We start from the raw sequence: 26,211 nt of genomic DNA on the forward strand, positions 1-26,211 counted from the left end.
AGGTCATGATCTCATGGTCCGTGAGTTCGAGCCCCGCGTCGGGCTCTGTGCTGACAGCTCAGAGCCTGCAGCCGGTTTCAGATTCTGTCTCCCTCTCTCTCTGCCCCTCCCCTGTTCATGCTCTGTCTCTCTCTGTCTCAAAAATAAACGTTAAAAACGAACAAACAAAAAAAGGATTTGAATAAGTGAGATAGAAAAAGATGGTCCAGTAATAACAATAGGCTATCTTGGAACAAGGGAATCTGAACTTTATAGAGAGACACAGATAACTAGCTATCTATATACATATAGTTAGATATGTATATATGTATATATGTATATATAAATATATATATAAATATATAAATATATATATATACATATATATATATATATATATATATCATAGATGGGTAGGTAGGTAGCAACTAAATAGATATGAGTGCTAAAATCAAAATTAAGAAGTTTTAAAGAAAAAGTCTTCAAATCCACCCCACCCCAAGGATGACAAAAGAAATAAAATTCTTCAAAGATATCTATTTCTTTGAAATTTCAGAACATTAAAAATCAGTACACAGCCTTTGAATTAGAAGAGCTGGTATTCTGGCGATTTGGGCCAGTCAAAATTGTTTTAGTTGCTAATTTGAGCTGAAACTTAATCCTTGGTAAATTAGCTTTGTAAATTTTTAAAAACATTAAAAATAAAAACAAAGCAGAAAATATGGAGATATCTGTGAGTTCCTGATGCTTGGAAACATCTTTGGAAGGAACCGGTTATATTTTATCGTGTTCAGGAGTTAGTCTCTTCTTTTTGCATTTTCTAGTCTCTCTTAGTCATTGGTATGCCAACCACTGTCTTGCAAAAGCCTTCAGTCGCTTTTGAAAAGTTTCCGGGAAAATTGGACCTAAGTTTTCTAGCTTTGGAAAATCAGCCTCTGCCATGTCTGCTCACTCTAGGCAGAAGAAAAGCATGGCTACATGCCAATATTACACACCATTTTGATCATCTTTAAAGAGCCATCTATCAATTTAATCTTTTTTATTTTTTTGTTTAACATGTAACATGCATTTAATGTCACCAGTCTCTGACCTAATCTCATCCCTGTATTCCAATCACTCCTTAGGTGGATTTCCATATATTTAGGTTTTCTTTAATTTCTTTCAGTACCATTTTGTACTTTTTGGTGTATCAGTTTTATACTTCTTTTTAAAAAAATTTTTTTTACATTTATTCATTTTTGAGAGACAGAGAGAGACAGAGCACAAGTGGGGGAGGGGCAGAGAGAGAGGGAGACACAGAATCCGAAGCAGGCTCCAGGCTCCCAGCTGTCAGCACAGAGCCCAATGTGGGGCTAGAACTCACAGAACTGGGAGATCATGACCCGAGCTGAAGTCAGATGCTTAACCAACCAAGCCACCCAGGCTCCCCATATACTTCTTTTGTTAAAAATCATTCCTAGGTAAAGTATTTTAATTGGACACCTAAAGTATTTTGATGATATTGGAATTGGAATTGTTTTCTTAGCTTCATTTTCAGTTTGTTCATTGCTATTACATAGAAAAACAATTGATACATGTGCAAATGATGTTGTATCCATCAACTGCGCTGCATTCATTTATGATGTTCTATAGAAAAGATCATGTTATCTGTAGATACAGTTTTAATTACTCCTTTCCAATCTGACTCTAATTTATTTCATTTTCTTGCCGAATTCCCCTGGCTCAAACCTCCATTACATTGACGAATAATATTGATGACAGTAAATATACTTGTCTTAATCACTGATCTCAATGTGGGAGCATTTAATCTTTCAACATTAAGTATAACATTGGCCAGGGTTTTTATCAGGTTGATGAAGTTATCTTCTGTACTCAGTTTGTTGAGTGTTTTTATCATGAAGGAATGTTAGATTTTATCAACTGCATCTACTGAGATGATTGTGTCTGTTGTCTTAATGTGATTTATTATAAATAATTAGTTTTAGGATGTTCAGGCAGTCTTGCATTCCTGGGATAAATCCTACTTGGTCAGGATGTATAATTGTTTTTGTAAATTGATAGGTTTGGTTAGCTATTATTTTGTTAAGAATTTCCATGCCTATATTCCTAAGAGGTTTTTATCTGTAGTTTTCTTGTGTTTCTTAAATTTTGCTATTGAGGTAATACTGGCAATATAGAATGAATTGAGAAATAATCTCTTCATTTCTCTTTTTGAGAAGAGTTTGTGAAGAGTTATTACTAATTTTCTTTAAGTTTTTGAAATAATTCGCCAATGAAGCTCTTTGGGTTTGGGCTTAATTTGTATGATGTTTTTCTTTTCTTTTCTTTTCTTTTCTTTTCTTTTCTTTTCTTTTCTTATTTTTTAAATGTTTATTTGTTTTTGAGAGAAAGAGAGAGAGACAGAGTATGAGCAGGGCAGGGGAGGGGCAGAGAGACGGGGAGACACAGATTCCGAAACAGGCTCCGGGCTCCACGCTGTCAGCACAGAGCCTGATGCAGGCTTCCAGCTAAAAACTTATGAGATCATGACCTGAGCAGAAGTTGGACGCTTAACCAACTGAGCCACCCAGGTGCCCCTGTATGAAGTTTTAAAATTACTAATTCAAACCTAGGATTTATTTTATGTCTATTCAGATTTTCTGTTTCTTATTTTGTTAGTTTGATAGCTTTTGTTGTTCTAGAAATTTGTTTAATCAGAATTGTCTAACTTGTTAGCATGGAGTTGTTCAACATATTCCTTTATACTCATTTGATTCCTGTAGGTAGTAGGCTTTCATTCCTGATTTTAGTGATTTGAATCTTTTCTCATTTTATTTTTGGTCACTCTATTTAAATTATTTTTTAGTTTTGTTTATCCTTCCGAAAAAAACAACTTTTGTCTTTGTTAATGGTCTCTGTTTTCTAGTCTCAATTTCACTAGTTTCCTTTCTAAGCTTACTTTCTTCCTTCTACTTGCCTTAGATTTAGTTTATTCATTTTTCTACCATCTTAACATGGAAGGTTAGGTTATTGATTAGAGCTGTTTCTTCCTTTTCGATATAGTCTTTACAGCTATACATTTTCTGCAAACACTGGTCTGGCTTCATCCCATAGGTCTTGGTATGTGTGTCTTCATTTTCATTTTTTCTTAAAAGTATTTTTTAAATATCTCTTGCTATATTTTCTTTGACCCATTGGTTATTTGGGATGTTTTTATTTACTTTCAGCACATTTGTGAATTTCCCAAATTTCTTTCTCTTACTGATTTCTAATTCCATTCTGGTGAGGAAACATACGTTTATTATCCAATCCTTCTAAACATGTGGAGGCATAGTTTATGATATATTATCTATTCTAGGCAATGTTTTGTGTACTTTGAGAACAATGTATATTCTGCTGTTGTTGGGTGGAGTGTTTTGCAGATATCTGTAGGTATAGTTAGTTTTTATTTTTGGTCAAATTTTCTGTTTCCTTTTGTATCTACTGTGCAATTAATTTTCTGTGTTGGATGTGGGGTGTGGAATTCTTGTGAGGTATGAACATATATGCAATTATTATAGATTATTGATATGTGGGCCTCTTTTCATTACAAAAAAAGCGCTTTTTATCTCTAGCAAAAAGTTTTTGTTTTAAAGGCTAAATTATCTGATACTAAAATTATCTACAGCTTTCTTATGGTGGTTGTTTTTTATAACATGTTTTTCCATGCTTTTACTTGCAGGCTATTTGTATGTCCGTATCTTAAATGTGTTTTCTGCAGAGAGTATATAGTTTTTCAATCCAGTCAACTCTGACTTTTGATTATATTGTTTGATTCATTCACACTTAAGGTTATTATTTTGCATTTACATCTGCTATTTTATTTTTTTGTATGTTTCAGTTCGTTTAGTTTATCTGTTTCACCTTAATGCTTTTATTTTTTAATTAAGTGAAGATTCTCTAGCGTATCATTTTAATTATATGATTTTTCACTATATTTTTGAGTCATTTACTTAATCTTTATGGTAGAACTTGCCATATATATCTTAACTTACCAAAATCTACTTCAGACTTATTCCAGTGGGAATAGGAACTTTACTTCTCTGTATCACTATTCCATATTCCTGTTTTATATTAGTAGTGTTATGGAACTTGCATCTGTATGTCTTGAAACTCAATAGTACATTGGTATAAATATTCCCTTTTATAATTTAATTTTTTTAAAGCTGAGAAAAGGAAAGGAGAGCAATTAATTGTTTATAGGGTCTCTTGTATTAAACTTCGGATTTTCCACTTCTAGTTCTCTTTATTAGTTACTATGAATTGAGTTACCATTTGGTGTTATTTCCTTATTCCAGTATAGCTTAGCATTCACCTGTTTATTTTGTGCTTGTGCTATAATTGTCAAATATATATTACATATCATAGTCCCAACACTGCAGTTGTATATGTATTGTTTTCTATACTTGTTTTTTTAATCCATTTAAACAAGAAGGAATAAATATGCATGTATACTGTCTTGTATGATTATGTAATCACCCATTTTGATTGACTCATCTCTCACCAAATCTCTGTGCCTCTGCTCCAGAGATGGTTTGGGGGTAGTAGCATGCATTTCTTGGAATGAAGGCTTTATGAGCAAGAAGCTGAGTGGGGGAGGAGCCTCTGGTCTTTTTTGCTTGTTTCTCCCAGGGTGGAAATACCATGCTGTGAGTGAGTTGGAATGAGGGCCTTCTAGGCCCCCATATTCTTAATGTGCTGTCTACTGGGTGGAGATTCCACCTTACAAGTTGGAACTGAATGAAGGAAGAGACCCCAGACCTCTCAGCCACTCTTGTCTAGAATAGAGTCTCTGCTTGAGGTGATGAGAAATGGCAGTGTCTTTCCCCTCTCAGGGAGACTCTGTATCCCTGGACTAAAAGCCAAGGGAATATGAAGCTGTGTATTCTTGGCTTCACAAACCACCCCAAATAGATCTTCCCTTACGATAAACTGGGGAGCCAAGGAGGGAGTAGAGCAGGTCTTGGCTCAAATGCAGATTTAGTAGATTTTCAATTTTTTTTTTCACTTAATGCATGTCTTTGGGAAATTTTGCAGAGACTTTAATATGTTTTGAATATTTTTCAGCAGTTATGGTTGTTTATTGCTGGAGTGAGTATCCACAGAATACTTCACATGATTGTTCTGGCAGTCTGCATTTATTTCTATAACTACATTGCCTACAGAAGAAGAGAAGAGAAGTTGTCTGCATCTTTCATCATAGGTTTCTGGTTTTTGTTGTTTAGAAATACCAGGAGCATTTTTGTTTTCTTTTAAAATATATATAAAATGATAGATTAGGTTCTTTTTTAGATTTATTTCTGAGAGAGAGAGAGAGAGAGAGAGAGAGAGAGAGAGAGAGAGAGAGAAATTGCACTGCACAAGCAGGAGAGGGGCAGAGAGAGAGAGGTAAACACAGAATCCAAAGCAAACTCCAGGTTCCTCACTGTCAGTGCAGAGCCCAACATGGGACTCAGCCCCATGAACCATGAGATCATGACCTGAGCTGAAATTGAACTCTTAACCAACTGAGCCACCCAGGAGCCCTGATAAATTAGGTTCTTAAATATAACATTTGTCCAGAAAAAAAAAAGTGGGAAATGGCTATTGACACAGATTGCAAGTTTTTTTCTTTAATGTAAGAGAAAATACATTTCTTAAGTTCAAACAAATTAGAGTAAATATATTTCATTTTAGTAAAAAAATAAGTAAGTCCTAAATAAATTTGTTCTTTTTTTCATTTTTACATATTAAATCTTTAGTCCTTTTCATGAAAGTGATTATGAAATAAAATTACATGTAAAAATTCTCTTTTAAACCAAGCAAATATAATTATACTATATTTTTATTGACATTTAATTTAATTCTAAACTTGATTTCTATCTTAAAAGTTATATATAGAGTAATGAATATCAGTATATAGTTTTCATTATATAAAACAAACAAGGACACACCAGAAGTGGTGAATGAATAGCAGAGCTTTTCCAAAATGCACACATTTATCTATGGCAACTGAATAACATGAAGACTTTCCTCTTCCTCCTCCTCCTTTCTTCTTCTTCTTGTAGATTTGAAAAAAAAATCAACTAGAACTAGGAAAAAGTGAAATGTAATAAAACAAAAAACCTAACACTCTGATATAGGGTATAATGTCAATTTGTAACTTACTGCTTTTGTGTTATGCTTTCAAAATAACATACATATTAGTGTGCTAAATCCCTATTTTGTAGAATTTATGGTTTTACTCCTTTTAAGTTTCTGTTTTTTTTTTTAACATGTTAGCACATTATGGTAAAACATGCATTGTTTTTATGTGAGTTGATGGCATGTTAAATAACATTTAAAGTTGGACATTTTTGCAGATTTCTCATAATTTAAGAGAATACCATTCTCTGAAATCTCTACAAGTTCTAGGAGCTATGTCTTTCACATCAGCAAAATTTCTCTTACATGTCAGGTATTTATCAACATATGTGGAAGAGTAGCGGAGAGGAATGTTGCTCTTTATCGGTTCAGTTATTTGGACACAGTAGTAATAGTAGTATCAAAGTAGTAGAGTCAAGTCTGAGAAACAGCCATTTTTCTCAGGGCTGAACCAGATATTGCCAATATGGCTATACTTTAAGAAGGTATGTTTTCCCTGAAATTTGCTAAGTCAGGTGTTCATAACCCCAGGATACAATAATAAATCTAATTGAAGCAGAGCAAATGTTAGACAAAGTAGGCTATTACAGTTGACCCTACATAATGTAATATCTGCTCTTCTAAAAGATCGTGAGGGCCATAGCCATTGGCTCTGCTGAGGGACCTTGTGGTGCTTCATCTGTAGCTCTTTCCTCCTCTGATCAGTTTCCCACTGCTACTTGGTATTTTATGTTCCTGCTTCTCACTGGGTCTTTCTGCAACTGTTCAATATACTATGTCTTTGCGTTACAATTTTCAGACTCTCCAGAAGCTGTTTATTCCTAAATGATCATAATTAATGCCCTCTATACTATTTAATCCACTCTCATTTTATCTAGAGCTGGAAAAATGCTTCCTAATAACTTCAAGCTGAATGTGGAGAAAGGAAATTAATTGGAAAAAGAATAAGATATATTAAATTATGCTTTGGCTTGGCATTTGTATAATTCTGGTTAGGCTAAATGAATGCAGGTATTTTTCATCAAATAAATATTTATGAAATAAAACTAAATGTTATATTTTGAGATCCTTAGTTTTTTTATGTTATCTCATATAAAAGTTTTTGTTTGTTATTGTTTTTATTACTATCTAGCAAAAGATTCAGTAGGGGAAGCTCAGAGAATGGAATTGGTTTGTGCATGATATTATTAATTACTTGATATATCTTAAAGCGAAAATATCAAAAGTGATATCAAAAGATTAGAAGGACCTGGTCTGTATTCAGAATTAAATATGTAAGACAAATATATAGCATTCACTCATAAAAGAAGATATGTAATACCTGCTGCTTTTTATAAAAATCATCAGAAAGCCACTGGGAAATAAAAGAAACAGATTTAGTAAAACCTTGGAATGATTCTAAAATTTTACTATGAGACGCTTCTGTCTTTATGTGTCCTGGAAAAAAGGAAGAGTGAAGTCTTAACTATACATTATTTCATAAAGAATGTATTACGGGAAATCTCCCTAAATGATTATACTATCTGAATTAAATTTCAAGTAAAGTGTTGCTTCTACTGAACATGGTCTGTGTTAACAGTGCCTTAAAGTTCTATATTAAATGCCTACAGACTTCATTCCCCTACTACTTGGAACAACTCTATGGAGCTTTGAAAATTCTTCTTGTGTGGAAAAGGATAATATGAATATAGCAAGATTATGTTGCTATGACAACTATGGCTTCTCTATTTCTAGTCTTCCTTGCATTTAAACTTTCAGCCTTCAGGTTGTATTGCCATTTTTCCCCCTTAATCTATCTGATACATATGTGAAAATGCTGACGAAAGTATAACAAGGAAAAAATATTCATAGCATTTTTTGAAATATTATCCCTCAATAAAAAGGAACTTTAAAGTAAAAAAATGCTGACTCCAAAAGACCAAACACTTTATTTCCAATAATATCACAAATATGTATGTGTATATAAGGAATGTTAGTAAGAGTATACTCTTTTGTTAAAAAATTGAGTCTTAGAAAAAAGCAAAGGCAGGAGAAAAATTAATTATATAAATAATTATATTATTTAAGAAATTAATATAATTATTTCTCTGGTAAATACATTTACCAAATAATACAGGAAGGATTTGTTGGATTCACCCAATAGATTATCTCATCTCAATTAAATTTAACACACATATGTAGATGAACATATCTCTTTATATACATATTATGTAATTGACCTAAATATCTTATTTGTGGAATATATTACATATATATATATATATATATATATACACACACACATACACATCAATATTAAAGTATAAATTGTGTTGCTAGTACTTTATATAAAATGTCATACATAATCTCTCTAATCATCTTTTGGAGTGAAACTATTCCAATTTTTTAGATAAGGAGTTACAGGCTCAGCAAGTTTAAGTAATTTATATAATTTAAGTAAAATTTTTAAATACTTGTTAGGTAACAGAAAGTCACAATTTGAATCTATTATATGTACTCTGTAATTTTTCCAAAATAATAAATTTGAGTCATAAACTTGGTTTAGCATTTCTGTCATTAATCTTTTTAGAGATTTCCTGAAAACTTTTGGTATAGAAATTTCTTCACATTGATTTTTAATAACTTTAAAGGGCAAAAGTGTTTGTAGACTGAAGCCCAAGCTCATTGATAAGTAATACATTCATTTTTCAGGTAAACTAAATAAGTATTATTTTCAGTCATGGATACTTTAAATTTACTGATATTTAATACATTGATTTTTTTATAGGGGTAGATGGGTCAATTTCAATTTCTTCAGTAGTTCTAAAAATATTTTTCTTTAATATAATTTGTAGAGAATAGTTTCTGTGTGTGTATGTGTGTGTGTGTGTGTGTGTGTGTGTGTGTGTATGTGTGTATATCTGAGTAGAATACTACTGTAAAAGTATATATCATGTTTCCAGGAAATTTTAGGACCAAAAACTAGAATTCAAAAGTATATTTAAATGTGGATTAATTATCTATACTTTAAGTATCAGAGATTTTCCATATAAGTTTATATTTTTCTCTGTGTGCTTCTTTTTTTTTTCAAGTTCTTTTTTAACATTTTTTAAATTTTTTAAATTAAATTTTTTAAATTTACATCCGAGTTAGTTAGCATATAGTGCAACAATGGTTTCAGGAGTAGTTTCCTTAATGCCCCTTACCCATTTATCCCATTCCCCCTCCCACAACCCCTCCAGTAACCCTATGTTTGTTCTCCATATTTAAGAGTCTCTTATGTTTTGTCCGCCTCCCTGTTTTTATATTATTTTTGCTTCCCTTCCCTTGTGTTCATCTGTGTCTTAAAGTCCTCATATGAGTCAGATGATATTTGTCTTTCTCTAATTTCGCTTAGCCATAATACCCTCTAGTTCCACCCACATAGTTGCAAATGGAAAGAGTTCACTTTTTTTGATTGCTGAGTAATACTCCATTGTATGTGTATACCATATCTTCTTTATTCATCCATCAGTGGACATTTGGGCTCTTTCTGTACTTTGGCAATTATTGATAGTGCAGTCCGCTATAGAACCAAGAAGAACCAATGTTGCAAGTGAAGTCTGAAGTCTGCCAGAGAATTCCCTCTTATTTGGGTAAGGTCAGCCTTTTGTTCTGTTTTGGCCTCCAATTGATTGGATAGGGAAACTCCACATTATGGAGGGCTATTTCTTACTCAAAATCTAATTTAAATGTATACCTCATTTAAAGACACTATAATAAAAACATCAAAAAAAAAATCTAACAATATATCTACACCATGACCCAGACAAATAAGTACATAAAATAAATTATCACAGTTACTTAATTTATTTGTACCTCATTTTCTTGTCTTTTATTACTAAGATAAGATTATTTATTAATGTTATGAAATCACATAATGTAAATTAACTGTTTTAGGTTAGCAGTTAAGTTGCGTGTAATGCATTCATGGTATTATACAGTCACCACCTCTGTCAAGTTCTAAAACATCATCGCTCCACAAAATATGTGTGCCCACTAAGTAGGTTATTCACCATCCCCAGGCAACCCCTTACATGCTTTCTTTCTCTATGGATTTATCTATTATGAATAATATTTCATAGAAGTGGAAGCATTCAATATATGACATTTTTTTGGTCTGGCTTCTTTCACTTTACATATTATTTTTGAAATTCGTCCACATTGTAACATTGTAGCATGCAGTTTTGCAGCTAAACAATATTACATTGCATATGTATGTCACTACTTGTTTTTCCATTTTGTAGATAAGCATTTGGTTTGCTTATACCTGTCAGCTACTGTGAATAGTGCTACTATGAACATCCATGTACAAGTATTTCTTTTAGCTCCCGTTTACAACTTCCTTTGTATATACCTGTTAGTGAAATGGCAAAGTCATATGATAATTCTATATTTGAATTTTTGAGCAAGTCACAAACTGCTTTTCATAATGGCTGTACCATTTTAGCAATGCACAGTGTTCCAATTTTCCCACATCATCCACAATATTTGTTGCTTTCCATTTGTCTGATGTAGGCAGAAAAATGCCCCCTCACTGAAGATGTCCATCTCGTAATTCTTGAAACCTGTACATATCACCTTACATGGTAAAAGACTTTCAAATATATTTAAGTTAAGGAAATTGAGGTGGGAAAATTATACTGGATAATTAGGTGGGCCCAATGTAATCACAAGGGTCATTATAAAAGTCAGAGAAGGAAATGTGAAGACAAAAGCAGAGTATGAGAGTCAGAGAAGAATTAATATTAATTACTGACAAAGTAGATTTTGAAATGAGTAAGATTGTCAGAGATAAAGAAAGGCATTACATAATGGCAAAGGAGTAACTATCCAGGAAGAAATAATAGTAATATATGTACATTTCACAAGAGACTGTCAAAATACATGAGGTACAAACTGATAGATGTGAAAGGAGAAGTAGAGTAATATGTAATAGTCATTAGAATATTCATTACTACTCTGTTAGAAATTGATAAATCAATAAACAAGAAAATCAATAAGGATACAAATGTCTAACTCCGTTAATTAACTTGATCTAATTGAAATGTTTAAAATACTCCATCCAACTCAAGAAAACACATTCTGAGCCATATACCTTAACAAATTTAAAATAATAAATACATTCAAAGTATGTTTTCAAACTATATTTGAATTGAACTAGAAGTTAGTGAAAGAAAAACAACTGGAAAATCCCCAAATATCTGTAAATTGAGCAAGGTATTTAAAATAACTCATGGAGAGGTGGCTGGCTGGCTCAGTTGGTTAAGCATATGACTCTTGGCTTAGGTCATGATCTCACAGTTCATGGGTTCAAGCCTTGCTTGGGTTTTACTTGGAATTCTCTGTCTCCTCTCTCTCTTCCCCTCCCCCCATTGGCACATGTGTGTGCACACACATGCTCTCTCTCAAAATAAATAAATAAACATAAAAAATAAATAAAGGTAACTCATGGATAAAAGATGTCCCAAGAGAAATTAAATAATATTTATGAATAAATGAAAACACAACTTTTCAAAATTTGTGGGTGGTGTCATCAGATGCCTGTATTAGAAAAAAAATGAAAGATCTGAAATATCCAACTTTAGGAAACTAGAGAAAGAAAACTAAATTAACCCTAAAGCTAGCAGAAGAAAAGAAATAACAAAAATTAGGGGAGAAATCAACAAAATTGAAAATAGGAACACAAAGAAAAAAACCTAATTGACTATTCAAATGATCAATAAAATTAATAGAATGCTAACAGGAGAACCAAGAAAAAGGTGAGGGAGAGAGATTACTGATGTCAGTAAAGGGGGATTATTAATATGGACTCCCTGGACATTAAGATGATAATAAAAGAATGCTATGAGTAAATATATGGTCACACATTTGATAACTTAAATGATCAACTCATGAAAGATACAACCTACTCAAATTTACACAAGGAAAATACATAATCTGAATAGCTCTATATCTATTAAATAAATACACAATTAAAAACTTACAAATAAAGTACCTGACACAGAGGGTTTCAATGGTGAATTTTATGAAACACTTAAAGTGTAAATAATATCTATCTTCAACAGTTGTTTGTCAGAAAATAGAAGCAGATGGAATACTTCAAACTCATTCTGTGATGTCAGCATTATTTAATACAAATTCAGATAAAAAACTATAAAAAAGAAAATTACAGACTATATCTCATGAACATAGATACAAAATCTTCAAAAAATTTTGCAGATCAAATCCAACAATATTAGAAGAATTGGCCATCATGACTAAATGTCACTAAATTCAGGAATGAGAAGCTACTTTAATATTAGAAAATCGATCCATGAAATTCTACCCAACAAGAAAAGTTAAAAAGCTATATGATCATAAATACTGATGCCAAAAAATATTTGACAAAATCTGACACCCATTCATGAAAGGAACTCTCCACAAACCAAGAATAGAGAAGACGTCCTAAATTTAGTAAAACATGTGGCATCACATTTAATGGTAAGAGAATGGATTCTGTCCCCTAAGATCAAGAACAAGTCAGGCATATCCTCTCCCTGCACCTATTCAACATTGTACTGGATGTATGAGCTGATGCAGAACAGCAAGAGGAATAATTAATTATACAGATTGAAAGGAAGTGATAAAACAGTCTTCATCCCCAGAAAACATGATTGTTATGTCTTTATGTTGTGATTGCCCAAGTGGTTCATTTATATGTGAACTTCCACTTTTCCTATATTTGCTTCCATTTATTTATTTAAATGGTATCAATAGATGTTACCAATAGAAAGATAGTTTGTGGCATTTGGAGAATATAGGGTATATTATATATATTATTTATATACCCTATATATAATAATATAGTGTATGTAAATATATAAAAATATTTAATATAATTGACTAGATTATTCCAAAAACTTCTTTTGATCAATGAGTACATTTGTCAAATGATTTCTCATGCAGCAGCATTTCCCCCCCTCCGTCTTACCCCAAGAATAGTGCATGGTGCTATAGGAGGCAGCTCGATAATGGAAGAAACGTTCTGTTATGTGGTGGTTGCACAGAGTGATTTTGGTATCCTAAAGCAATGCATTGGCAATATTTAGGCAGAAGTTGTATACAAAGTATGATGCAGAGTTTTTAAAACAAGTCTTTGATCCTGTCAAAACTTGAATAGAACTACCACTCTTCTCCAAAACAAAGACTGGAGGCAGACATTTATTACACTTAATTAGATAATGTATGGAAAGCTATGAACACAAGAATGGGTCTATATTTAGTTTCCATTTCTCCTCTAGTTTAGGATTTCTTAACAGTTTCTGCAAATGTAATCTTAGGGGTATAATTTCTTTCTTTCATTGTTTTCCTATTTTTTAAATTATGTTGCTCTAAATATGTTGGGAATTTAGGGATCAATGAATAACTCTGCCATTTACTATACCTAAATACTGAATAATTAAAAACAACACAGAAGGCCATCAGGTATCAGTCAATAATGGTGACTGTTGGATGGCAAGACCTTTCAAGCATTTGATGTTTAGTAGATCATTTAAATTTTATGAAAACTGCAAGAAGAATGTCACAGTGTTCTTTTCACTTTAGATTTTAGGAAACTGAGAAGGAATGTGCTTAAGAAACTTGTCTGGGGAGCCTGGGTGGCTCAGTTGGTTAAGCGTCTGACTTCGGCTCAGTCCTTACCTCACAGTCTGTGGGTTTGAGCTCTGCGTTGGGCTCTGTGCTGACAGTTCAGAGCATGGAGCCTGCTTCAGATTCTGTGTCTTCCTCTCTCTCTGTCTCTCCCCTGTGCTCGCTCTCTCTCTTTCTCTCTCTCAAAAATGTATAAACTTTAAAAATATTTTTTTTTTTAAAAAGAAAGAAACTTGTCTAAAATCACACAGCTAGTCAATGCAGGCTCTAAGAATTACACAAAGGTAGTATATCTTTATGATTTAACTTTATATCTGTTAAATCTTTGGCTGGAGTTTGGGAAGCCCCTGTAGGTGTTCTCACATGGGCATACCGGCGGGCTGCAGTCTTCTAGCCTGGGTGGGGCACTCTATTTCAACAAATGTAGCAACTAGAATGTACCTTTTCTGCAGGCCAGCCAGTTCCAGACAAAACCAGAATATGCTGAAAGAAGTGTTCCTGGGTTGCTTGTACCAATGTTACTAATCAAACAGAGTCACCTCTGTCTAGGAAAGAACCAGTTAGGCCAAATGTGTTTCCGGAAAACCAGTTTCTCCCTAAGGAAATATGAGAAGTTTGGGATAGATGCCTCCTCAGTTAATAACAAGAACACCTTATAACTTATTATTGCATTTCATCTGTGATTTTGATCATGCTACACAATGAAATGTTCATTTTATAGAGGTGGGCTTATGAGGGAAGAAGACAGGCCAACTTTACATGGAAGTGATATGTAGTTCATCAATTTAAAGTTTTGTATTGGTAAAAATATGACATCATATGTGCATAAAAATGAACCAACACAGCATTCATAGATGTTAAAAGAGGAAAAAGTGGGAGAAATGAATCACAACTTGACAAACAGGATGAATATGCTGAACTAAAAAAAGTAATGATTCACAAAGAAAATGGCAATTTTATTTCAATTAAAAAAATCACAGTTCATATAAATGTATATATTTTTAACATTACTGGTTTTGTACACATTTCTTTTGAAATTATCCATAGCAATAAAGACCAAAAACTAAAATGAAATTCATACCACATTTTATTTCTGAAAATATTTAGTTGAATACCTAAAAATAAACAGCAGTGACAGATGATTTAACCTTTTTACTCATTCATGCAATGCTGTGAATAACTCTGATAGGACTAACTTAATTTCAGCCTTATTTGAAAGTTCATTTAAGGCCTACTGATATTTAAAATTGTGTTAATTATCTAGCATTGGTTCTTAATAGGGCTAACTTTAGTTATTTCTCAGTGATTCTCTCGTTTTGCCATGATATGTCTGATACACAAATAATTTCAGATGATTTTTAATGATTTACTTAAGTATTCATTTTAGAAACGCAAAACAAGTTTTGTTTTATTTTATCTATGTCGAAAGACTATTTCAGAAGGGGTGTATTGGTTTCCTGGGGCTGCCGTAATAACAAAGTACAACAAACTAGATGCCTAGGATGATAGAAATGTATTGTCTCACAGTTCTGGAGACTAGAAATCTGTGCTGAAGGTGTCAGAAACTTGCTTCCTTGTGAGGGCTGTAACAGAGGATCTGTTTCATGACTCTCTATTAGCTTCTGGTGGCTTCCCATTAAGGTTTGGCGTTACGTGGCTTATAGATGCATTATCCTCATCTCTGTTCATTTTCAGTTCGTGTTCTCCCTGTGTGACTGTACTCAGATTTCTCCTTTTTAAGACACCAATCATATTGGCTTAAGAGCCTACCCTACTCGAATGTGACCTCATCTTAGCCAATTATATCAGTTGATAACCTTATTTTAAAGTAAGGTCATAGCCTGAGGCACTGGTGGTTAGGACTTTATCGTGGGCTGAATTGTGTCCCCCCAAAATTTATATGTTCAAGTCATAATGTTATGCTACTGCATCCGAGTGTGATGGTATTTGGAAATAGGGTCTTTAAAGCAGCAATTAAGTTAAAATGAGGTTATAAGGTGAACCCTAATACAATACGATTAGTATCCTTGTAAGAGGAGTAGATTTTGTCACAGACATGCACAGAAGAAGGACCATGTGACGACACAAGGAAAAGATAGTCATCTATAAGCCAAGAGAAGTGGTTTCAAAACAAACCAACCCTAGCAAATACCTTGATATTTTATTTCTAGTGTCCAGAATTGTGATAAAATAAATTTCTGGTTTTTAAGCTGCCCAGTCTGTGGTATTAACTAGCAAACTAATACAGAAAACTGACTTACATATTTATACTGACTTACCTTTAGTTATGGTCAATACTAATTTCATGTTTAAAGCAATTCCCCTAATGGCACTTTAATTGTTTAAGAGGCAGATATTATTTTAGCTGAATGTCATCATTGTACACAACAGGTGAAGGATGCTTTAATTAGTAATTTTTATTGCAAATTGACTCATAAGGTAAAAATAGAATCAGTTATTGCAGTTTAGAAGTACATTTAAGTTCAGTATAAGGAAAGACCCTCCAAGAACTGAACAGTTACAACCCCATTGCCTGTCACTTACAAAAGTAAACTTGAGATATTAAGAGATCATTGAATATTCATTAACAAAGATTGCCAAAGAATGCAGTTGAGGTTTTGGGGAAAGTTAAATTGGATTGCTTCCATTCATTCTCCAGGTCAGAGATTTTAGCCTTTTGTCGTAAAATAAATGAAAAAAAAATTGTATTTTAATATTATATCTGTATATATTTTGCGTTCCTACATATTCCGATATTCACTACTGGTGTATCCATTTCTCTACGTATATGACAATAATGTTATTAATATTAATGTTAATAATTGATAATACCAATATTGAACACACATAGACACAGATACATGTTTACACAAAAATACACATACTTTCACAAGCTATAGTAGGATTCTTTTTTGGAATTGGTAGATTTATTGCAACAGCTACATAAGACACAATACAGGTGCTCAAATCAGTTACATCCCAAACGGACATGGACTGGATTCCTACCTATCAAACGTACAGGGCACTAACAAAAAAATTGTTATTAATAAGTTCCAGGTGTACAACATTAGAATTCAGTATCTGTGTATACTAGAAAGTGATTGCCCTCAAAAGTCTAGTTACCATTAAAATCCTAATATTTTGATGACAATAAGGTGCTTACTGTTTTCATAATCTGTAACATCCATATTTAATTTTTTGTCTTGTCCCCATATTTTAAATAAGCTTATCTTTCAATACCCTCTACATTTGACTTACACTATCTCGTAAAACACTAGTTCTCAAACTTGGTTTCATGTGAGGATCACTTGTGGAAGTTTTAAAAAAAAATTGATGACTGGGTCTTATTTCCGAGAATTCTGATAAATTACTCTGTAGTGAAGCCAGGCATAGAATTGCTAAAATATCTCGTAAGGATTCTAAATTGTGGCAAAGTTTACGAACCACAGTCTTTGAGGATGCTTTTGATGAAAGTGAGGCAAGGCAGGAAGAAAACTAAGATCTAGGGGAAGAAGTGAGAACACTTGATTTAGGGGAAAACAGCTTCCCAATTGTTAGCACTGATATCTTTTTAATATTTTAATTGTGAAATGGCCAGTAAAATGTGATAAATTGGACTCTGGGTATAAGATAAGAATTTTTAGTGGCTGCTGTTCCTTCTGTGTCTACATTATTGTATTTTTTCATACAGGGTATTATTTTTATGTGTAAAATGAATGTTATTTCCATTCTAATGGAATACTTTTAGATGACCAAAATTATACAAATCATTCATTCCTACATTTGATTTTTTTCCCAGTGATTTTTTCCCCCAGTGTGAGTTTCCACTCATCTAAATGCCAACTACTTCAACTGTAGAATCCTAACTTTAAGATGAACGAAGTACTTTCAACAGCTTTGTTCAAATCTCACAGATGGCCTTTTGTGCTTTTTTTGAGTTCTTTATAATTATGTGTGACACTGTTCTCTGAGAATTGGTGTGAATGTACTCAAACATTATATTTCAACTTGAATTTAAACATGTTCAACAAGGTTTGCCTTAAAATCTGTGGTTGTATCCTCTGTTTATGTAGTTGTACAGCTAAGCCTAAGTTTTCTTCATTGTTTTCTGCCTACTGTTGAAACATTTTTATAAAAATATATTTATAAACTGGCAAATATGTACATATCTCACCAAAAACTGATCCCAAGACAAGGCAGTTTGTCTCATTTAGGATAAGTGTCTCAATACTCCAGAGTTTTAAGAATAATCAAGACTAAAGAATGGTAGAAAGGTATAATTTTTCTGGGTGTGTGTGTGTATGTGTGTGTGTTTGCTTTTATTTAAGTATCTGGTTATAGCTTATCCTTTGGATTAATATAGGCAGTATACAATGAAAACACTAAAGATGTCTTTTCTTTGGGAATTAAAATATAGACAAGTAGGGTGCTTTTCATTTATCTACATTTTTAAATGTGAATACATTCTTATAAAATCTAATCATCAAAATTAACGTTCTGAGAATTAACAGTTATTATACATGTTTTTGTATTCAAAGTGACTTTATATATCTTCATTTAATTCCCGTATTAATGAAGTATTTTAGGTAATGTAGTTCCAAATTAATAGGTGTGGACAGTGAGGCACAGAGAAATGAGAAACTTTGCAGAAAGCCAAAAGGAGAGTACCTGGATTTGAACCCAGTTAGCCTATTACACAGGATGGCTTTTTTTTTTTTTTTCAACGTTTTTAATTTATTTTTGGGACAGAGAGAGACAGAGCATGAACGGGGGAGGGGCAGAGAGAGAGGGAAACACAGAATCGGAAACAGGCTCCAGGCTCCGAGCCATCAGCCCAGAGCCTGACGCGGGGCTCGAACTCACGGACCGCGAGATCGTGACCTGGCTGAAGTCGGACGCTTAACCGACTGCGCCACCCAGGCGCCCCCAGGATGGCTTTCTTATACCCCATGCTGGTCAAATGGAGAAAATTGCGAGAGAAACTTTTAAAGCACTGAACAAAAACTTGAGCAAAAGGAGTTCTACTTTCAATCATGGCAGAGTAAGTACTCAGGCCAATGCTACAGCTGAGGGCAACTAAAAAACCTAGAAAAATATTACAAAGAAAAAAAAATCTTCTTGAAAGCATCGGTGAGTGTGGTGAAGTTTTAGCCTTCAAGATGCTTCTACACCCTAGTTCTGGGACAGTCAGTATGAAGAGATATACCCATGCATTTGTTCAGGCAAAAGGGCCTTTGTAGATGTAATTATGATTACAAAACATTGACTTAAAATAGGGGGATTATCCTGGACCATCTGGCTGTACAATTTTAGCACATGAGCCCTTTTGCAGACCCAGAAGCCATAGAGATTTGAAATGCAGATACAATTCATCTTGCCTTTGCTGGCTTGAAGTTGCAGGGGACCATGTGGAAGGTGTGAGAAGAAAATGACCTCTAGCAACAACCAGTGAGTTTGGAAAGGATCCTGAGAACCAGAGCCTCACCAATGCTTTAAATTTGGCTTTATGAGACCCCGAGTAAAAAGTCCTGCCATGCTGCGTTCTAACTTATGACTCACAGAAACTGTGAGAGAATAAGTCTGTATTTTTTAAGATTCTAGGTGTGTGACAAATTATTGCAAGAGTGATAGAACATTACTGCAGAGAGCTAACATAATGAGAAATGACTAGCCCAAACTTTAAAGTAGCATCCCCTTTTTGGGATTGCTTTTATCTGGGGGACATTTACAATACCTACATCCTAAGGAAATCATAAGTAGAGCCTGGATCCCACCATGATTGAGGGACTCCAGTAGAAATGGAAATTTTGGATGGTGACCCTGAAGAATGATGCCTTAGATTTCTGACTGGAATAAGTAGAACAGCCATGATGGGAATTCTAGCATAGCTTCCCTCAATTTGGGAGTGCCAGTGCATCTCATTCTCTAAAATTGAGTTAAGTCAGTGTATCTCAACTGGTGGCAAGTTTTGATTTTTTGTTTTTGTTTTTTCTTTCCCAAGGGACATTTGGCAATGTCCGGAGATATTTATGGTTGTCACAACTAGGGGAAGGGAATGGCACTGCGTTCTAATGAGCACATGTCCTCAGGTGTAAAATGGGTCTCTTGAAGACAGACCAGGGAGACTGCTCAGTCCCCTACAGCACATGGAACAGCATTCGACAACAAATATTTATTTGTCCTCAAATGCCAATAGCCCTAAAGTTCATAAAACCTGTGTTAAGTTGATCCCAGATAGCTGCCTCCTGCAGATGCCCAGGAGAAGAAAAACAAACAAACACAAACCTCCTCTAAGATAATTTAATGTTATTTTTGTAAATAAAATATTCAGCCTGAAGTAAAAATTAATAAAGCAGTTGAAAAGATAAGACAATATGAATGGCAACAAAAAGAAATACGGCAATCAAAAGGTATCAAGAGAACTTCTTGGTGAACAGACTCATCCAGACTTTAATTACCTTATTGTACTCAAAACATAAATGAAAAGGTTAAAAAAATTGGCAAAGAACTAGAAAATATAAAAAGTTACATAGCAGAATTGCCAGATAGGATAATAAAGATATTAAATAGAATTACTAGCGCTGAAAAAAAGGTGCAGTAACTAAAATTAAGAATCCAACAGTGGGTTGGAAAGTAGAGGGGAGAAGATAAAGAATTACTGGTAAGGTGTGCACCAAAGAAGCACGGAGACATAAGATAAAATTTACAAGAGATGTAAACTATATTGAAAGAATTAAAACAACATACATATTTATATGGAATCTCATAAGGAGGTAAGAAAACAAATGGTGCAGTAACTGTGTTTGAAGAGATCATGACTGAGATTTAAACACTGGTCAACTAATCTTTGACAAAGCAGGGAAGAATATCCAATGGAAGAAAGACAGTCTCTTCAACAGATGTTGAAAAACCTGGACAGCGACATGCGGAAGAATGAAACAGGACCAGTTTCTTACACTATACACAAAAATAAATTGGAAATGGATGAAAGACCTAAATTTGAGACAGGAAACCATCAGAATCCTAGAGAACATAGGCAGCAATCTCTGAAATGATGTAGCAACTTCTTATTAGATGCATCTCCTGAGGAAAGGGTAACAAAAGCAGAAGTGAATTATTGGGACTTCATCAAGGTAAAAATCTTCTGCACGGTGAAGGAAACAATCAGCCAGACTAACAGGCAACCTATGAAGTGGGAAAAGATATTTGCAAATGACATATCTGATGAAGGGTTAGTATCTGAAATCTATAAAGAACTTATCAACTCAACACCCAAATAACAAATAATCCAGTTAAAAATTGGACATAAGACACGAATAGATAATTTTCCAAAGAAGACATCCAGATGGCTAACTGACACATGAAAATATGCTCAATATCACTCATCATTAGGGAGATACAACTCAAAACTACAATGAGATACCACCTCACACCTGTCAGAATGGCTAAAATAGACAACAGAGGAAACAACAGATGTTGGTAGATGCAGAGAAAGGGGGACCCTCTTACACCATTGGTGGGAATGCAAATGGTGTTTTTTGGCAGCATTATTAACAATAGCCACATTATGGAAAGAGCCCAAATGTCTACTGGCTGCTGAATGGATAAAGAAGATGTTTCTCTCTCTCTCTCTCTCTCTCTCTCTCTCTCTCCCCCCCCCATATCTCTGTATCTCTGTCATCTATGTCTATTTATATCTAATGGAATATTACTCAGCCATCAAAAATAATAAAATCTTGCATTTGCAATGACATGGATGGAGCCAGACTATATTATGCTAAGTGAAATGGCAGGCAGTGAAAGAAAAATACTATATGATTTCACTCATATGTGGAATTTAAGAAACAAAACAGATAAACATAAGGGAAAAGAAAAAAAGAGAGGGAGGCAAACCATAAAAGAGACTATTGGGGTGCCTGGGTGGTGCAGTCAGTTAAGCGTCTGACTATTGCTTTTGGCCCAGGTCGTGCTTTCATCGTTAATGAGATTGAGCCCTGCATCAGGCTCTGCACTGACAGCATAGGGCATGCTTGGGATTCTCTCTCTGTCTCTCTCTCTCTCTCTCTGCCCTCCTCCCGCTCATGTGCTCTCTCTTGCTCTTTAAAAATAAATACAAACTAAATAAAACAACAATAAAAAAGACTTAACTATAGAGAACAAACTGAGGGTTACTGAATGGGAAGTGGGCAGTGGAATGGGCTAGACTTGTGATGAGGACTGGGTGTTATATATAAGTGGTTAATCACTAAATTCTACTCCTGAAAATCATATTATACTATATGCTAACTAGAATTAAATAAAAACTTAAAGCATTAAAAAAAAGACTGAAACAGTAAAAAAAATTATTTATATTTCATTCTAATTAAATTACACTTTAAAAATCATAGGTATGTAGCTTTCAGTTATTCTGTGTGATACTGATTTCTATTTTTATTGAGCTGTTAATTGTGGGTTTGTTGATTTTTCTAAACTGATTGAAAAACTACAGTATCTCTCCAAAGACACTAAAAGGATTTGTCAGACCAAACTAAAAGTGAGGACCACTAAAATGTATTTGAAATTGAAAAAAAAAAAAGATATTAATGGAATTAGTAATTTGGAATTTTAAATTTTTTTTAGGTTTATTTATTTTCGGGGCACCTGGATGGCTCAGTCGTTTTACATGTCTGACTTCGGCTCAGGACATGATCTCGCAGTTCACGAGTTCAAGTCCTGTGTGGGGCTCTGTGCTGACAGCTCAGAACCTGGAGTCTGCTTCATATTCTGTGTATCCCTCTGTTTCTGCCCCTCCCCTGCTCACACTCTGTCTCTCTCTTCCAACATTCATTGTAACGTTCATTTATTTTTGAGAGAGAGAGAGAGAGAGAGAGAGAGAGAGAGAGAGAGAGAGTGGGGCAGCGGCAGAGAGAGAGAGGGAGACACAGAATCTGAAGCAGGCTTCAGGCTCTGAGCTATCAGCACAGAGGCTGACACAGGACTCGAACCCACAAACAGCGAGATCATGACCTGAGCTGCAGTCGGATGCTTAACTGACTGAACCACCCAGGTGCCTCCCAAAATTGAACTTTTGAACAGGACAAGTTCAAGGAAATTCACAACTACAAAACTACTACTAGCAATATAAGAATGCAGATAACAAAATAAAAGATAATAAAAAACCGCATAAGAAAAAAGATATACTACACTTGGAAGAACAAATGAGAACTGAGTTCTAACTAGAAACATTAGAAGCCATAAGATGATTGAATATCTTCAATGTGAAGAAATAAATGAAAAAAGAAAAACTACATAAAATTCTCTACCTGTGTAAAATATCCTCTAAGAATAAAAGCAAAATTGAACGCTTTTTCACACAAAACAAAAAAGAATTTATTACTGAGAGACACAAACTTAAATAAACATAAACTTAAGCATTATATTATAGTTTTAAAGCAACACTAGATTTCAAAGATACTCAAAGCAGTGACAAGACATGAAATGGTAAATATGTGGATAAATCTGAATGAATACTGACTGGATAAATAATGTCATATAAATAACATACACAAAAAATAATATATAAGTTATTCATGTAGTAAATAGTGTTCTAATTTTACTTTCTTGTCGGGCAGGATACATGGCAGCACCAAGCGAGCTAAATTGCACTACCTTCTTTTTTAGGTGATAATAATAAAAAAAAATAGAGATTAAAACCTGAATCTTCCAAGTATTTCAAAAATATTTAATCAAAAAATACACACTAAAACAGACTTATCAACAGTCAAATAATACAAATAATTGATGCTCTCTGTAATGTTTTGTGTAATTATCCTTAGTACACAAAATGGAAACATTTATGAAATAGTAGAATGGAAACGTTTGTGAAAGATCCGTTCAGGTTCTCGTCCATTGAGTTTTCTATTTTGCAAGATTCGTCTTAGTTCTTAGTGACACACCCAATAAAGATCAAAATGGAAAGTTGATGTTCATAATCCACCTACTAAACAAGAGCGATGTTCTTAGATGATAACATCTCCCATTCATTCATCCATTTCATTTTATTATAATTAGTTGAATGGTATCTAAAAATACTTTGAGGATGCTAAAGAAAAGGAACGTATATTAGCATAATTTATTTTTAATATGAGTGTTTATATAATAAAACAATAAATATTCATGGAGTTTTAATGTGAATTCATAGTCTATTGCTTTAGCAATCACTGTAGGTCCTGTTTGTATTGCTTCTAGAATGAAGGTCTGAAGGTCTTTATTGTTCTAGGAGGAAGTGTATTCTCAATCTCTCCAAGAATGTGTTCAATTGTATGGAAATCAGCATAGAACTTTTAGGAACTTTGAAGCATTCTCTGCTGTATATCCAGATATCACTGCACATCTGGCCAAATGTGCAAATGGCCAAAATAGAAAACAGTAAGACCACCAAATGCTGGTGAGGATGTACAGCAACGGAAAGTCTCGTGCATTGCTGGTGGGATTGCAAAATGGTATGGCCGCTTTGCAAGACAGTTTGTGGTTTCTTACAAAATAAAACATACTCGGGGCGCCTGGGTGGCTCAGTCAGTTGAGCGTCTGACTTCGGCCCAGGTCATGATCTTGCGGTCCATGGGTTCGAGCCCCGCATCGGGCTCTGTGCTGACAGCTCGGAGCCCAGAGCCTGTTTCAGATTTTGTGTCTCCCTCTCTCTCTGACCCTCCCCTGTTCATGCTCTGTCTCTCTCTGTCTCAAAAATAAATAAACATTAAAAAAAATTTAAAATAAAAAAAACAAAAAATAAAACATACTCTTTCCATAAGATCTGTGCTCCTTGTTATTTACCCAAATGAGTTAAAAACCTACCTCCACACGAAAACATGCACATGGATATTTACAGCAGCTTTATTCATAATTGCCAAAACCTGGAAGTAACCGGATGTCCTCCTATAGGTGAATGAATAACTAAGCTATGGTACATTCAGACAATGGAATAATATTCAGAACTTCAAACAAACAAACAAAAAAGAGCCATCAGTCACGAAAGGCATGAACTTGGAATGTATGTTATTAAGTGAAAGAAGCTGATCTAAAGAAACTACATACTGTATGGCTGCAACTGTATGACATTCTGGAAAAAGCAAAACTGAAGATGCTAAAATTAGTAGTAGTTGCCAGAATTTTGATAGGACAGAGTGATTTATAGGCCAAACACAGAGGATTGTTAGGGCAATGAGACTACTCTATGTGATACTACAATGGCAGATACATGTCATTTTACATTTGTCAAAACCCATAGAATGTGCACCACCAAGAGTGAGCCTTATTGAAACTATAGACTTCGGGTGACGATGCTGTGTCAGTGGAACTTTCTCTATGCTCAGTTTTGCTGTGAACCTAAAACTGCTCTAAAAAAATAAAACCTATTGAAAAATTAAAAAAAAAATTAAAATCGTTTCTAAAACGAATGCATGTTATGTCTTTATGCTTTCAAAGAGAATCAAAATCTGTGAATCTTAGTTAATGTTTTGGCTGTCCACCCCATGACCTTAAAAGGATATACGTCTCTTAATGTCCTTTTCTTTCGAAAGAGAAATTATAGACTTTGCGTATTACTTCATAAACCTCACACAGAATGGATAGATCAGAGCCAAAGATACAACAGAGACTGAGGTACATTATTTAGTGCTGTAGTGAACTGTGTTAGCGTTTTTTAACTTTCCTGTCCCACAAGTAAAAAAATATAATTCATCCATTCTTCATGATATCAACAGCCAGTAATGTAAGTTTGGATAGCACTTTACAGTTGAGAGAGCATGTTCACATAATATTTATTTTGCCACAAGCCACTAAATTAGAGGGTGTACAACATAGACCTATTTCTTAGGTAGGGGAGAAAATTGAAGCTCAGAAAGAATTTGTATGTGATGTCATACAGCTAAGAATCGTGTTCAAATCTGGAATTTCCGTCTTACTATGACACTTTATGGAAACAATCAGGAAAGCTGACATACGTTCATAAACATTGCCTTAAAGATCACAGAATCCCCACACACTAAAATTAAGTCGGTAATATTTTATATTCCTAAGCATACGATGAGCCGAGTATTCCTACAGGCTCCTGTTGAAACAAAAGTGGGTAAAATTCTATCAAAAATCATTTCAAAATATCTGTAGAAAACATTTTTAAGTTGAAAGTCATGAATACAATAACAAGGTGTTGTTTGCAGCATTATCACAGCCGAATTCGTGATAGCGAGGAAATGGAAAACAATCTAAAGGAGAGGAATGATTGATTAGGTGAGCCATAATATCTCTAAAAGATGGGACATTTTGCAGCTTCTTAACATTGTCTTTTGAAAACTTTGCTGTGACATCAAAATTCAGGTTTGATGTGTTACGAGTAGAAAACTCTAAACTCTCTGTTTTAGTGATTATGAAATCAGACCCCGGTTCCAGAGTGCTTGGGTTCAC

This window comes from Panthera uncia (assembly GCF_023721935.1).
Source record: "Panthera uncia isolate 11264 chromosome A1 unlocalized genomic scaffold, Puncia_PCG_1.0 HiC_scaffold_17, whole genome shotgun sequence".
Taxonomy (NCBI): domain Eukaryota; kingdom Metazoa; phylum Chordata; class Mammalia; order Carnivora; family Felidae; genus Panthera; species Panthera uncia.